Genomic DNA, 13,260 nt, shown 5'->3' with positions numbered 1-13,260 from the left:
CCGGGCTGTATGGCCATGTCCAAGAAGCACTCTCTCCTGACGTTTCTCCCACATCTATGGCAGGCATCCTCAGAGGTTGTGAGGTTTGTTGGAAACTAGGCAAGTGGAATATATATATATACAGTAGAGTCTCACTTATCCAAATTCACTTATCCAATGTTCTGGATTATCCAAGGCAGTCTGCCTTTTAGCAGTCAATGTTTTTGTCCAAGAAGCACTCTCTCCTGACATTTCTCCCACATCTATGGCAGGCATTCTCAGAGGTTGTGAGGTTTGTTGGAAACTAGGCAAGTGGAATATATATATACACAGTAGAGTCTCACTTATCCAAGCTTCACTTATCCAATGTTCTGGATTATCCAAGGCAGTCTGCCTTTTAGTAGTCATTGTTTTTGTAGTAAATGTTGCCATGTTTTGGTCCTAAATTCGTAGGAATTACTACATAACATTACTGTGTATTGAACTGCTTTTTCTGTCAATTTCTTGTAGAACATGATGTTTTGGTGCTTGATTTGTAAAACCATAATGTAATTGTATGTTTAATAGCCTTTTTTTATTAATCCCTCCTTATTATCCAACATTTTCGCTTATCCGAGGTTCTGCCGGCCCGTTTATCTTGGATAAGTGAGACTCTACTATATATATATATATATATATATATATATATATATATATGTATGTATATAAATCTATCTGTGGAATAATGTCCAAGATAGGAGAAAGAACTCTTGTCTGAGGCAAGTGGGAATGTTACCATTGGCCACCTTGATTAGCATTGAATAGCCTTGCAGCTTCAAAGCCTGGCTGATTCATGCCAGTTGTAACATTCACACTAACCTGAGTTCTTTCTCACCCTGGACATTATTCTACAGGTATATAAACCCTACTTGAGTAGTTTTCCAACAGACCTCACAGCCTCTGAGGATGCCTGCCATAGATGTGGGAGAAACGTCAGGAGAGAATGCTTCTGGAACATGGCTGTACAACCCAAAACACTCACAGCAATCCATGGAGTTTATAGTTTATAGTTTGCAAGGCACTAGCCCTCTTTGGCAGAGTCAAATTAGAAGTTCTAGTAACCACTAAAGAGTAAAGAGGCGTCAAACTGCATTAATTTTACAATGTAGATGCACCCAAGATGTGCAAAAACTGCCAGTGGGTTTGACTTCCCACTTTGAACATAGGAGTTGGAAAAAGAAGGCAGTTTTCCAAAGCCAGGCCCAAACTCGGCCAATGCAAAAATAAAAACCCCAAATCTCCATATGCCAGAAGGCTCATTTGAATGATAAATGCCTCCCTCTCGACTCTTTCTCTTTGCAATAAGGATGATTTTGGAAATTTGCATCCCAAAGTGCGGTTTGCACAAAAGCGGCCATTGGTGAAAAAAAAAAGGAATATTTCCCATTCTTGCCTGATTATGAAGAATGGGCCTATCCTTTAAAGGGAGAGAAAGGAAAAGATCAAATTAGCATATGACTAAACGCAAGGCGCTCTGATAGATTCTTACACTTACAAAAGGAAAGTTTAAAAAAAAGAGACTCGGAGGGAGAAAACTTTCAAAGGAACGGTGAAATAAAAATGGTTTTGTGGCAATCCAGAAGTGGGCGAGAAACTGGGAGGAAAGCTCTCTCCTTACCAACTGATACTTCACAACCTCTGAGGATGCCTGCCATAGATGTGGGAGAAACGTCAGGAGAGAATGCTACTGGAACATGGACATACAGCCTGGAAAACTCACAGCAACCCAGTAATTCTGGTCATGAAAGACTTCAACAACGCAACTGATACATGATTGGGTTGCTGTGAGTTTTCCGGGCTGTATGGCCATGTTAAAGAAGCACTCTCTCCTGACGTTTCACCCACATCTGTGACAGGCATCCTCAAAGGTTGGGAGTTCTGTTGGAAACTACGTAGGTAAGTGGGGTTTATATATATATAGCTATGGACCACAGATATATAAAGCTCGAAGGAAGCAGCCAGGCTTTGAAGCTGCAAGGCCATTCAATGCTAATCAAGCTGGCCAGTTGCAAACAGTCACATTTACCTCAAACAGACAAGAGTTCTTTCTCCCACTCTGGACATTATCCCACAGATATATAAACCCCACTTGCCTAGTTTCCAACAGGCCTCACAACCTCTAAGGATGTCTGCCACAGATGTGGGCGAAACATCAGGAGAGAGTGCTTCCTGAACATGGCCATACAGCCCAGAAAATGCACAGCAACCCAGTGATTCCGGCCATAAAAGCCTTCGACAACACATTGATACATGATTGTATGAAGGACAGGCAGAGAGTTCTAATGAAACTACAAATCCCAGGATTGCACAAGTGGGAGCCAATGGAGCCAAAGTTGTATCGAAGCAATATAAACGGCAATGAGCCAACTTTTATTGAAAATTACAGAGGTTTAAATAGATTTCCACAAAAGAAGAATCAGGCACGTGTTGCGAGACTACTGGAAATGAAATTAGGAAGTTAAACCCATTTTCCTGGGATTTTGCAGACAAATGTGGAGTTAGCATTGAAGGCAGGAGAAAAATACACCAAAGTTTCCTGGTCCCTCAATCCTTAGATTAATATCTCTAGAGCAGGGGTCCCCAAACTAAGGTCATTGACCTGGCTCCTGTCCTAAACTTTAGACTAAGGGTTGAGCTAAGTCTACCTGGTCTTTGGAGGTCTCTTTGCTTACTTATGGCCTTATTAGATCGTTTAGATGGACTTTGAAGGTCTCTTTGCTTAGCTACGGCCTTATGAGACCATTTCGATGGCTTTTGGAGGTCACTTTCCTTACCTATGGTCCTATGAGACTGTCTAGATGGCGGTTGAGGGTCTCTTTCCTTACCTATGGTTTTATGAGATTGCCTAGATGGCCTTTGGGGACCCCTTTCCTTACCGACGGTCTTATGAGACCATCTAGATGGTCTTTGAAGGTCCCTTTCCTTACCTATGGTCTTAGGAGATCGTCTAGATGGTCTTTGAAGGTCTCTTTGCTTAGCTACGGCCTTATGAGACCATCTTGATGGCTTTTGGAGGTCACTTTCCTTACCTATGGTCCTAAGAGACCGTCTAGATGGCCGTTGAGGGTCTCTTTCCTTACCTATGGTTTTATGAGATTGCCTAGATGGCCTTTGGGGATCCCTTTCCTTACCGACGGTCCTATGAGATCATCTAGATGGCCTTTGGGGGTACCATTCCTTACCTATGGTTTTATGAGACCATCTAGATGGGCTTTGGAGGTCTCTTGGCTTACCTATGGTCTTATGAGATCCTCTAGATCAGGGGTCCCCAAACTAAGGCCCTCCAAGGTGATTGACCTGGCCTCTGTCCTAAACTTTAGTCTTAGTGTTGACCTAAGTTTGAAATGACTTGAAGGCACACAACGACAACAATCCTAATTTTGGACTATTTCATCCTAGTCCGGCCCCCCAACAGTCTGAGGGATTGTGAACTGGCCCTCCACTTAAAAGGTTTGAGGAGTGTGGAAATGGCTCCAGATCTTCCTTCCCAGGCAGGGAAGGGGGTTCCCATTCCGCCCCAAACCGCAACGTTTTCCTGCCCGCTTTCTGCCCCCAAACTGTGCTTTTCCGCCTCCCCCGCCCCGGTTCCCAGAGGAAATGTCACCGTGAGCCCTGAAAATTCTGTGGGACAGGATATATAAAACAAGACAGCCGGCAGTTTCTGGAGCCAGAAGAAATGTTCTCTGTCTTGGAAGAAGCAAACAAAAGAGGGGGACGAGGGGGGGAAGGCATTCCTCTGGGGTCCCCTGAAGCCTGAGAGAGGAGAAAGACAGCCACGGCCTGGCCGGGGTTTTCATCCTCCTCCTCCTCCCTGCCTTTGATTCATGGGTGGGAAGGGATCTGCCTCTCGTTTTATCCTCGGCGGCTGTTGGCAGTCAGCTTGAAATTGCTTATGCGCCCAAGCGTTATCAACATCTCCCTCGCTGTTTCTGCACATTTCCAGCAGACAAGAGAGTGAAAGCAAAGATGCGCTTTGATGTCATGGCTGTCCAAGCACACTCACACGGCAGAGCTCTTGCCTGCTCCTTCTTCTCTGCTTCCCAGCCCGGATGGAGGGAGGCCAGTGGCAGATGGGCTGGAAGGGGAAGCCGGTCAAGTCCTCCCAGGCCTTGGCATGATGGAGCTGCGCCTGTCACTCTCCCTCAGGGGCCAAGGCAGTGGCAGTTGGGGGGCAGGGAAGTGCTTTCATCTGCCTCTGGGCCTAGGCATGATGGAGTTGTAGTCTGTATCTTCTCTCTCTCTCTCTGTGTCCAGGGCATTGACCGTTGGGATGGATGGTGGAGGGCAGTGACAGTTGGGATGGAACAGGATAGAGTGATGGCAATGCAATTGGGATGAGTGAAGGGCAGTGGCAGTTGGGATGGAACAGGATAGAGTGATGGCAATGCAATTGGGATGAGTGAAGGACAGTGGCAGTTGGGATGGAACAGGATAGAGTGATGGCAATACAATTGGGATGAGTGAAGGGCAGTGGCAGTTGGGATGGAACAGGATAGAGTGATGGCAATGCAATTGGGATGAGTGAAGGGCAGTGACAGTTGGGATGGAACGGGATAGAGTGATGGCAATGCAATTGGGATGAGTGAAGGGCAGTGGCAGTTGGGATGGAACGGGATAGAGTGATGGCAATGCAATTGGGATGAGTGAAGGGCAGTGACAGTTGGGATGGAACGGGATAGAGTGATGGCAATGCAATTGGGATGAGTGAAGGGCAGTGACAGTTGGGATGGAACAGGATAGAGTGATGGCAATGCAATTGGGATGAGTGAAGGGCAGTGGCAGTTGGGATGGAACGGGATAGAGTGATGGCAATGCAATTGGGATGAGTGAAGGGCAGTGACAGTTGGGATGGAACGGGATAGAGTGATGGCAATGCAATTGGGATGAGTGAAGGGCAGTGACAGTTGGGATGGAACAGGATAGAGTGATGGCAATGCAATTGGGATGAGTGAAGGGCAGTGGCAGTTGGGATGGAACGGGATAGAGTGATGGCAATGCAATTGGGATGAGTGAAGGGCAGTGACAGTTGGGATGGAACGGGATAGAGTGATGGCAATGCAATTGGGATGAGTGAAGGGCAGTGGCAGTTGGGATGGAACGGGATAGAGTGATGGCAATGCAATTGGGATGAGTGAAGGGCAGTGGCAGTTGGGATGGAACAGGATAGAGTGATGGCAATGCAATTGGGATGAGTGAAGGGCAGTGGCAGTTGGGATGGAACAGGATAGAGTGATGGCAATGCAATTGGGATGAGTGAAGGGCAGTGGCAGTTGGGATGGAACAGGATAGAGTGATGGCAATGCAATTGGGATGAGTGAAGGGCAGTGGCAGTTGGGATGGAACAGGATAGAGTGATGGCAATGCAATTGGGATGAGTGAAGGGCAGTGACAGTTGGGATGGAACGGGATAGAGTGATGGCAATGCAATTGGGATGAGTGAAGGGCAGTGGCAGTTGGGATGGAATGGGATAGAGGGAGGGCGATGCAGTTGGGATGGAATGCGCTACAGGGAGGAGAGTGACCGTTGGGGTGGAATGGGATAGAGGGAGGGCAGTGGCAGCTGGGATGGATGGAGGGCAGTGGCAGTTAAGGTGGAGGGAAGTCCTTTCATCTGCCTCTGGGCCTAGGCACGATGGAGTTGTATTCTGTCTCTTCTCCTGTCTATCAGGGGCCAGGGCATTGACTGTTGAGATGGATGGTGGAGGGCACTGGCAGTTGGGATGGGATGGGCTAGAGGGAGGGCAATGGCAGTTGGGATGGATGGAGGGCAGTGGCAGTCAAGATGACATAGGATAGAGGGAGGGCAATGGCAGCTGGGATGGACAGAGGGTAGTGACAGTTGGGATGGATGCATCTGGGCCAAGGCATGATGGAGTTGTGTTTCATCTCTTCTCCTCTCTCTCTCTGGAGCCAGGGCATTGACAGTTGAATGGTGGAAGGTAGTGACAGTTGGGATGGAATGGGATAGAGGGAGGGCAATGGCAGTTGGGATCGAAGGCAGTAGCAGTCGGGATGAAGTGGGAAAGAGGGAGGGCAGTGGCAGTTGGGAAGGAATGGAATAGAGTGAGGATAATGCCAGTCAGGATCGAATGGGCTATAGAGTGGGCAATGGCGGTTGGGATGGAATGGGCTAGAGGGAGGGCAATGGTAGTTGGGATGGATGTTGGGTAATGGCAGTTGGGATGAAATGGGATAGAGGGAGGGCAGTGGCTGCTAGGATGGATGGAGGGCAATGGCAGTTGGGATGTAGTGGGATAGTCGACAATGGCAGTTGGGATGGATGGAGGGCAGTGTCAGTAGAGATGGAATGGGATAGAGATGGAGGGTTTATAATCTGCTTATGGGCCCAGGCATGGTGGAATTGTGGCTAGCTCTTCTTCTCTCCCTCCCTGGTCAAGAGAGTGGCAGTTGGGAAGGAGGCAGGGCTTTCATCTCCTTCGCTGCAGAGGCATGATGAAGCTGAGACAGCATTGTCTGTCCCTCCAATGCCAGGGCATTGGCTGTTGGGATGTGGTCTATGCATGATGGAACTACATACCTTTCCCTCTTCCTCCAAGACCACAGCAGTTTCTGACTACGTTACCCCAGACAGATGTCAGTCTATCTTCCGACTAAATACTTCTAATGAAGAGCAAGTAACTTTTCTTCCATCCTTTGTTGAGGTTCTCACAACAGAACCTGAGGCCTGGGAAGCCGCTCTGTTTGATTTGTGGTTAGATTTATAGACTGGAAGCTGTCTGATATAACACTTAAAGTGGCCACCAAATCACACAGATCCCATCAAGTGAACGGCTGCGACCATAAACAGAGTATATAAATAGCTTTAACCACAAACAACCATGAATGTAATTTGACATTCGCATAGAGAGGGAAGAAGCGCACAATTCTCGGGAGGGTTTATGGCTTTCTATCTTCCACAAAAGCACTCAGATCTCAACGAACCAAAGAGATGAGTGGATGGCATCATCCTTAAGCAAGTCCAAAGCTTTGGCCCACAATTCTATGATTCTATGATTCTATAATTCACAACCAACATTTGGGTGCCAAAATCATCATTGCTCTTCCAACACTCTCCCAAAAGCCACAATATTCTTGACTCTCATTGACGACTGACTCATATTGCCTAATTGCGCTATATACAGTAGAGTCTCACTTATCCAAGCCTCGCTTATCCAAGTTTCTGGATTATCCAAGCCATTTTTGTAGTCAATGTTTTCAATATATCGTGATATTTTGGTGCTAAATTCGTAAATATAGTAATTACAACATAACATTACTGCATATTGAACTACCTTTTCTGTCAAATTAGTTGTATAACATGATGTTTTGGTGCTTAATTTGTAAAATCATAACCTAATTTGATGTTTAATAGGCTTTTCCCTAATCCCTCATTATCCAAGATATTCGCTTATTCAAGCTTCTGCCGGCCCGTTTAGCTTGGATAAGTGAGACTCTACTGTATGTATATATATGTGTGTATGTGTATGTATGTGTGTATATATATATATATATATATATATATATATATATATATATATATATATAAAGAGTGATGGCATCAGGACAGCGGACAAAACAACAAAACTACAGGCCCCCCAACCTCGAAATTTGACAACACAACCCATCATTCACGGCTCAAGGTTGATACAACAAAAAGAAAAGAAAAATAAAGTCCTAATTACAGGGAGAGGAATAATAGTTTTTATCCAATTGCTGCCAGTTTGAAGGCTAAGCTCCGCCCACTTGGTCTCCTAGCAACCTACTCAGTCCAGGGGACAGGCACAGTTAGGCCTCACTTAGGCCTCTTCCACAGATTATCAGATTTTAACTGGATTATATGGCAGTGTAGACTCAAGGCCCTTCCACACAGCTATATAACCCATTTAGAATCTTATATTATCTGCTTTGAACTGGATTATCTTGACTCCACACTGCCATATAATCCACTTCAGTGTGCATACTAAACATAAAGACAACCATACAAGACATTCAATACCACCACCACCTCAACAATTTCTCACCAACACCACCAGACAACGCCACAGCAACGCGTGGCCGGGCACAGCTTATATATATATATATATCCCACTTGCAAAGAAAATATATATATATATATATATATATATATATATATATATATATATCCCACTTGCAAAGAATGAGTCACTCTACAGATGTGTGGTTGAACCCATTCTTTTATCTCCATGTGGTGGTTGGCCATGGGTCTTTCTCTGCTTGCCTTCTGCTAACATTTCATCTCATGCAGGTCCTTTATGGTTCTGAAGCCCTTTTGGCCATGAACCTGGCTGCATGGTAGCCAACGGCTGCTGTGTGTGCATTCTCAAACGCATTCCGTTTTTGAAGAAAATTAATACTACGAGACCCTGGAACTTTGCAAGGAGAAAGGAATGGAAAATATGTGTCCATCAGCTCTATTTATTGAAGGACGCGGAATCCTGTCCTTTCCTCGAGTGGGAAAAGAACAGGATGGGTCCGCATGACTAGGACATGACCCATTCCCTGGAGAGCAGCACAGATGTCTTTCCAAGGGGAACATCAGGCCACCTTCCCCATTTTCCCTCCCTAGTTGTTTGCACGGCCCTTGCTCTATTGGGTTCCAGATGAAGGATGGCTTTTGCAGACCTAGCTTTTTCCAAAGCCATGGCTTGCAGGTTCTTTGTGGGTCCCTCTCAATGCTAGGGTTGTGCTTTCAAGGTAAATCTTGCCCTGTTTCGTGTCTTAGCTTTAGTTGGGGGCCCAGATCTATTCCGAAATTGGGAGGGTAGATAATACAGTAGAGTCTCACTTATCCAACATAAACAGGCCGGCAGAACGTTGGATAAGCAAATATGTTGGATAATAAGGAGAGATTAAGGAGAAGCCTATTAAACATCAAATTAGGTTATGATTTTACAAATTAAGCACCAAAACATCATGTTATACAACAAATTTGACAGAAAAAGTAGTTCAATACACAGTAATGTTATGTTGTAATTTCTGTATTTACAAATTTAGCACCAAAATATCACGATATATTGAAAACATTGACTACAAAAATGGCTTGGATTATCCAGAGGCTTGGATAAGCGAGGCTTGGATAAGTGAGACTCTACTGTATATCTGTTTGTGGCTTGGTCCCCTGAAAATCTGACTATTATGCATGCATGGAGGGACTCTTTCTCTTACTCATGGCCTGCACACCATGCCACAAACACACTTTCTTTCCTGCCCAGAAAGCATGCGTGCCTGCCAGTGCCTGCAGCCGAGCGCCTCTTGCTCTAGAGCAGTGGTTCTCAACCTGGGGTCCCCAGATGTTTTGGGCCTATAACTCCCAGGAATCCCAGCCAGTGTACCAGCTGTTAGGATTTCTGGGAGTTGAAGGCAAAAAAAACATCTGGGGACCCCAGGTTGAGAACCACTGCTCTAGAGCAAGAGGCGCTCAGCTGCAGGCACTGGCAGGCACGTGCGCTTTCCGAACTTGCAAAGAAAGTGTGTTTCTTTGAAGGTTCGGAAAGCCAAAAAACATCTGGGGACCCCAGGTTGAGAACCAGTCGTCTGGAGTAAGAGGCGCTTAGCTGCAGGTACTGGCAGGCATGCATGTTTTCTGGGCCTGCACGCTACACATGCACTCTCTTTCCAAACACACTATAACTCCCAGGAATCCCAGCCAGTGTACCAGCTGTTAGGATTTCTGGGAGCTGAAGGCCAAAAAACATCTGGGGACCCCAGGTTGAGAGCCAGTGCTCTGGAGTAAGAGGCGCTCAGCTGCAGGCACTGGTAGGCACATGCACTTTCCGAACCTGCAAAGAAAGTGTGTTTCTTTGCAGGTTTGGAAGGCCAAAAAACATCTGAGGACCCCAGGTTGAGAACCAGTTCTCTGGAGTAAGTGGCGCTTAGCTGCAGGTACTGGCAGGCATGCATGTTTTCTGGGCCTTTACGCTACATATGCACTCTCTTTCCAAGGCAAGGAGGCAAGTTCTGCGGGGCACTCAGTTGCAGACAAAAGCAGGCTTTTGTCTCGAGCAGATTTTTATGTGGGGCTTCCCGCTTTATGCTCCTGAAGAAACAGAAGACACGAAAGAAACGGTAGGAACGAATTCCGCACACAACTCTACTCTATATCCAAAGGTCAACTACATGCCATGCAATAATGTAACAAGGGTTTACATTTTCTTCGAATATAGGTAGGTTTTAGCTTAAGAGAAGAGCAGGAAGGAAACAGGACAAACATAGACAACTCTGTGCTATGGAACCCTGGGAGTTGGAGTTTTCAAACACTATGATTTCATGGTTCAATGTATTGCGTATGGAGGCAAAATGTCATATGACGAGCTCAGTCATTCTCCAAGCCAACACTCTATTGCCTCCACTGAGATCCAAAGCATAACGCAATCCATGTGCGTCGGGCGATTTCATCCAGGCCATGAAATATATATTTCTCCATACCAGAGGTACATCTTGCAAGAGTTTTGGAAAACGCTTCGGCTTGAACTCTGGCAGCACTCGGCTGAGAGTTCTCAACATATGCAGCATGCCATCTGGATCCCTTTTAAGACTCACGCTGGCAACAGGAATGCGCTATTGGCATTCATTGGGTGAAGCGAAACCAAATAATAGTGGAACCTTTTGAAATGGAGGACCTATACAATGCCTAGAAGAGGACTATTTTATTGGTCTTGATAAACAAAACTGTGCATAATAGTTAGCCTATTGAAGTAGAGGATTTCCAGTGCAAGAATACTCTAGAATATCCAAATAAATTATTACGAGGGCTATCCAGAAAGTAGATTACATTTTGGAATTAAAAATGAACAAAGTATAGGAGAAAACATTTACCAAATGCAGTTGAAAGCCAGACCCAAATACCACTTCTCAATATAGTCTCCATTGAAATCTAAGCAGTTATCATAGCGATAAAAGAGTTTGGAAAGTCCTTCCCCACCAAACTTTGCTGCTTGGCTTGCGTCCTCAACCAGGTGGGCGTCCCTTCCTGCAGCTGCGCATGTGCATGCGCTCAACTTTCCCCCATGCTCATCCTGGATCGCTCTTCTAAGGTTTTGCAAGAAGCACACCTTTCCTGTCCCAAAAAATGGTCACCATAACTTTCCTTGCATTTGCAAAACAGAAGAACGATCCAGGACGAGCATGGGGGAAAGTTGAGCACATGCACATGCGCAGCTGCGGGAGGACGCAAGCCAAGTGGCAAAGTTTGGTGGGGAAGGACTTTCCAAACTCTTTTATCGCTATGATAAGTGCCTAGATTTCAATGGGGACTATGTTGAGAAGTGATATTTGGGTGTGGCTTTCAGCTGCGTATGGTAAATGTTTTCTCCTATACTTTGTTCATTTTTAATTCTAAAACGTAATCTACTTTCTGGATAGCCCTCGTATTATTGTTCTTGTTCTTGTTGTTGTTTTGTTGGATGTGGATAAATGAAACCATGGATATCCGGGCCGTACTATATAGATGGTTAAATGTCTGGAAAAGAGTTCTGCTTTACTCTCCTTGCAGCCCATGAAGGCTGCATTTCCTGATGGTTTGCAAATCCGCAGGGAAGACAAAGTCCTGGGATGAAGCCCATCTTAACCTTTCTGGGGACACGCTCTTATGAATCCATTCCTGGGGCTAAAAATAAGAGTGCGATAAGTCAACCCCAGCCCCATTCCCACGATATCCGGTTGCTCTTCCCTGCGCTTTCTTCCTCTCTCACACACATTTTTTCCTTCTTCTTCACCGTTTCCCATCGGCTGGGCGCTTTCTCAGCTGCCCGCGGCCTGGAAAACCACGTGGCGCACGGAGGGGGCAGGCGGCCGGAGAAGACACAATAAATCCGATGGAGAAAATCCAACCCGGAACCTTTGCCAACACTTTTGCAAGGGCTCTCCCAAGACCAAAAGAAGAATGCCGGCTTTGCAAGAGTCACCGAGGTGTGGCTTTTTTGCAAAACCATCGTGGTCAAGGAGCAAAGGCAATCGACTATAGCAAAAAGAGTCTTGTCATAGGTTGGATATTGGATAGCATCACTATGTCTGAAAATCCAAGATTTTGGCCAGTGAATAACTGAACTATTCTCTCCTTGCTTGCTATGATACTAGCGGTGCATCTACACAATGGATTTAATGCTGTTTGGCACCGCTAAATGCTCAATGCTATTTATTTAGTTACTTACGGTATTTATATTCTGCCCTTCCTTCTCACCCTGAATACATGGCAAACATTCAGTGCCATTAGACATATGACATATATAGACACAGAGGCAATTTAACATTTTCCAGCTTTCGCCTTCATGTGGGTATGCTTGAGTCCGAGCTGCCGCTTCATCGTACACTTGTGACACCGAGTCCTTGATGGTAGTACTTCCTCATTCCTTTCCGCACGCTGCTGGCAGTTTTATGGTGTCGTAAATTAGTTAAATTAGCCTCCCTGCATAAAGCGGTACCTGGAATTTTCTATTCAACAGATGCAATTTAACATTTTCCAGCTTTCGGCTTCATGAGGGTATGCTCGATTCCGAGCTGCCGCTTCATCGTACACTTGTGACGCCGAGTCCTTGATGGTAATACTTCCTCATTCCTTTCTGCACGCTGCTGGCAGTTTTAAGGTGTCGTAAATTAGTTAAATTAGCCTCCCCGCATAAAGCGGTACCTGGAATTTTCTATTCAACAGATGCAATTTAACATTTTCCAACTTTCATCTTCATGTGGGTATGCTCGAGTCCGAGCTGCCGCTTCATCGTACACTTGTGACGCCGAGTCCTTGATGGTAGTACTTCCTCATTCCTTTCTGCATGCTGCTGGCAGGTTTATGGTGTCGTAAATTAGTTAAATTAGCCTCCGCACATAAAGCGGTACCTGGAATTTTCTATTCAACAGATGCAACTGTTTTTCGAGTTGCTTAGGTCAACAGCAAGCTAGTCTATTAATGGTCGGGAGCTTAATCCAACCTGGGCTTCGATCCCATGACCTCTCAGTCAGTAGTGATTTATTGCAGCCCATATGCTATGGAATTACATGAGTTATAGTTTGTTGAGACACCCAAGAAGGATCAAGACCTCCGAAAAATCCAACACCCATGTAGCCATAGCACTTAAAGTGATGTTGAACTGCATTCATTCCACTGTTTAGATCAGGGGTCCCCAAACTAAGGCCCGGTGGCCGGATGCGGCCCTCCGAGGTCATTTACCTGGCCCCCGCCCTCAGTTTTATAATATAATATATTGTATATACATATAATATTGATAA

The 13,260-nt window shown here is 45.6% G+C and overlaps 1 protein-coding gene across 1 annotated transcript in view; it reads right to left on the bottom strand.

The window, feature by feature from the left end:
* cspg4 (chondroitin sulfate proteoglycan 4) overlaps nt 1–13,260 on the bottom strand; it is an 82,464-nt gene that overhangs the window by 53,659 nt on the left and 15,545 nt on the right. The gene's annotated exons all lie outside the window — the stretch shown is intronic.

This window comes from Anolis carolinensis, unplaced genomic scaffold, assembly GCF_035594765.1.
Source record: "Anolis carolinensis isolate JA03-04 unplaced genomic scaffold, rAnoCar3.1.pri scaffold_11, whole genome shotgun sequence".
Taxonomy (NCBI): Eukaryota; Metazoa; Chordata; class Lepidosauria; order Squamata; family Dactyloidae; genus Anolis; species Anolis carolinensis.
The sequence above is the reverse complement of the archived record's forward strand: the minus strand, read 5'-3'. Positions and strand labels throughout refer to the sequence as shown.